Source organism: Cygnus atratus, chromosome 18 (genome assembly GCF_013377495.2).
Source record: "Cygnus atratus isolate AKBS03 ecotype Queensland, Australia chromosome 18, CAtr_DNAZoo_HiC_assembly, whole genome shotgun sequence".
Lineage (NCBI taxonomy): Eukaryota > Metazoa > Chordata > Aves > Anseriformes > Anatidae > Cygnus > Cygnus atratus.
Window position 1 is genome coordinate 4,932,332 of NC_066379.1, and position 3,574 is coordinate 4,935,905.

Here is a 3,574-nt window from a genome sequence, read left to right on the forward strand (position 1 = left end):
AGCTGTCACCGTGCCAGGCACGCCGGTGTGCCCACAGCCCGGCAGCATCCCCAAACCTGCAGCCGGGGCGATGTGCTCAGTGACAAACCCCTCAGTTTGCTGCCTTCCAGCAGCCCGTTTGCTCTCTGAGGATTAACCTGATCTTGCAGCTCTGTTTCCCTGAGGGAAGCTGGGGGAGAGGCGTTGCCTGGTCCCCAGTGCCACCGCACGGCCAAAGCACGAACGACCTTCTGGGGCGCAGATCAACAGGCCCGCCGTGCTCTCACCATCAGTGCCTGGGGTATTTGCAACAACCGAGGCCTCGTGCGGAGGAAGGATGGCATCGGAGGCTGTTCCCGTGTCTGCCTTCAGCCCCGAGAATGATAAATGACTCCCGCAGCCCAGCCACAATTCATCTCGGCTGCCTTTAGAGCCGGGATCCGAGCACAGCCACCACTTAGCCTGGCCAATTTCCTCTGCTGATGCTTCACCCGTGACCCTGGCGGGAGAGACTCATTAATTACGGAGGCTGGAATTGTCTCCCCGGTAGATAAGGGGGGAGCCAAACGTGGGTCAGCCGCCGCACGTCACCGGCAGAGCAATGAACTCACCAGCAGCTGCTGCTACCAGCAGCGAGGGCAGGGCAGCGGCACGCTCAGCCAGCCCCAGCACTGCTGGGCAGGTCCACCTCGGTGGGGGCAATGAGGATGCCTTGGGGAGGAGAGATGCTGCCACGTTCAGGACTTCTTTGGCAGCTGGAAGAGGCTCCCTGCCCACCTGGGGGCTCCCAGCACCTGCATGTTTCGGGTAGGACTTTGATTCCTGCATCCGAAGTCCTACCCGGACCTGCAGCTTCGTGGCTCAGGGTCTGGCAGCCTGTGCAGTCACTCCGGGAGGGCAAAGGTGCTCCAGAACACACACACACGCACCCCAACCAGGCCTCTGATAAATCAAAGTGCCTGACATACCCCACAATACCCTCAGAGGATAATGCTCAGAGGCTCTTACCACCCTCCTGAACCCACAGGATGAAGCTGCCGCCCCACAGAGGGCAGGGGAGGTGTCCAGGACCAACCTCATCCCCAAATGCACATCCAAATCTGCAGCCAGCCTCTCCTGGGGCTTCCCCCAACACCACAGCATCTCCTCACCCCTTCCTGTGCCCCTCTCACACTCCCGAAACTTCTCTCCCCCCACAGCCAGGAGGATTTGCTCCAAAACCCAGTCCTTCCCCGTGGCAGAGCAGCTCCTGCCAACCCAGGATTGGAGCAAGGAGTTACCTTCACACTGGGATGCTGATGAAATTCTCATCACCACTGTGCTCATCCCAGGGAGCCCAGCTCTGCGCCGAGCATCTTCAGAGCATCGCTTTCTGGCTGCCTCAGGAGGATGCACGACACCCTCTGCAAACACCGGCGACAGCCTGCACTCCATCGAGACTCTTCCCATCTTCTAGTACTCAGAAACAGGCTTAAATCCCCCAGCATAAAGTCCGAGAGCTCTTCTGCTGCTTCTGTGGTCATTAATTATGACAATCAGACCTAGGAGGGTTTTGTGTGCTTCAAGTGCTGCACGTGCAAGAGCCCACCAGCATCATGCACACCCCACCACCTCCCGGTGCCCACCCAAGCCCTGCAGGAGAAATTGCTACAGGGAAGAAAAATGGAGAAGAAATTATGTTGGCTCCCAGACTTTTTTTTTATATATATTTATTTTTTACAAGGTGCATTTCAAGAATCTTCTCACCTCAAGTTATGAGGGAGGCTGCTTGGCAAGAGCTGGGCTGGATTTATCTGGAGGCTGTTTGCTGGCAGTGGGAGCAGGGAACCCGAGAGGGCACCTTCCAGGGTACCTGGGGAAGTATTTCACATCCCAAAGAGGGAAGAACTGTTAACGGATACAAGCTCCCAGGATGGCAGCATTGGCTGGAGACCTGCAAGCAGTGACTGCTAACGCCAGCTCCGCCGCTGAGGATGCCCAGTGCCCTAGACACAACTTTGCTGTGCTTCAGAATTATCCTGCTCTGCAATATTTATCCCCTGCATGAACTTTTTAGGACAGTTTATTGACAGAGGAAAAGCGAATCAAGTATTTCAGAGCAATGCTTTGCAGTAGGAAGTACTGAGCAGTCACATCTAAGTGTTATTGGCAGCAAGTCTTTAACTCCACCGGAGACAAAACAAATTCATGTGAGAGCTTGTCAATGACCCCAGAACACCATCGTTCCCGCTAAATACAGCCTCTCATTAAAATATTGACTGTCAAACTGCACTTCCAGCTGCTTGGAATATAGCACACAGTGTCCCAGCTCCTTGCACACTTCAGGTCCTCCTCCCTTCCCCATCCCTGGCAGCGGTGGTTTATTTGTTTACCACCGAACGCAAGTATTTTTATCGCCTAGCAAACTTTTAAAATCCAATTGCTTTCTGCGTGAAATAAAACTCAGCGTGCACAATGTCCCTTCCTCCCCCTACAGCCATTTCTGGTGTGTGCATCAAACCCCAGCAGCGCTAGCAGGGAGTGTACCAAGCACCGCTCCACGCTGAGCACCCGCAGGGGCACCACGCACCAGCCTCCGCCGCAGGCTGGGAAAGGGCAGCGCTTCGTGTCTTCCTGACACGGCTGAGAAGTTGCAGAATTAGGCTCTAACGAAGTATGATTATTATAATTATTCATAACTGTCATTGAGCTCTGCCTGTGATTGCTGCTCTACTTTGCTCCGCATTGAGGTAGGGGCGGCATGCGAATGTGAGCACTGGAACATTCCTGTTTGGAGAAAACGGAGAAAAAAGTCTCACTCGTGCCATATTTTCCTCCAGAAATCCCAATTACAGCACAACTGGCCCTTTTACTGATGAGTTCAGCACTGCCTAGTGCCTACCCACTGCGCAGCCCAACACGCCAAGGGAGAGCATCGGGCTCACGCCCGTGCCTGCAGCCTCCAAAGGCAGAGGAAGAGTCCCAGCGCCGAGGGGAGGAAGAGCAGGGAGGAGGAGCAGTCACCTTCATCGTGCTGCGAGGCTGCATCACCGGTGTGCACGGAGAACACCCCTAACAGGAAGCACCAGCTGATGCATGCGTTGTCTGAGCATAGCAATACATCAGAACAGTGGTCATTTATATTCTATACAAGTATTTCACAGGCATACACAGATTGGGAAGAAAGTTAATTTAAAAATGTAGTCTGCAAATTTTAGATTATTGTTACAGATAAATTAGCAGTAAGGGGAAACGCTGAGCCTTCACAGCTGTCCTCCACCTGCACTCTTCCATCAACCACGCTACCTGAACAGGGCAGAAGTGCCCTGGCAGCTTGTGATTCCTCCCAGTTCCTCCCCTTTTTAGCACCATGCTGTCACAGAAGTGAGCATAACATGCAGCCCGGGGCCGCCTCAGCTGTTGAGAGGCGTGACACAAGCAGCAACAGGCACCATCAGACGGCTCTCAGCTGGGCATCCGACTTCCACCTCTGGACAAACACCTGCAGGGCGTCTGACAGCTGCCTCCAGGCTGGCGTTCCACCCATCGCACCGACACCTTATCCCCAAATCACAGGGCCAACCAGCACATCTGCTCATAAAATGCATTTTTAATT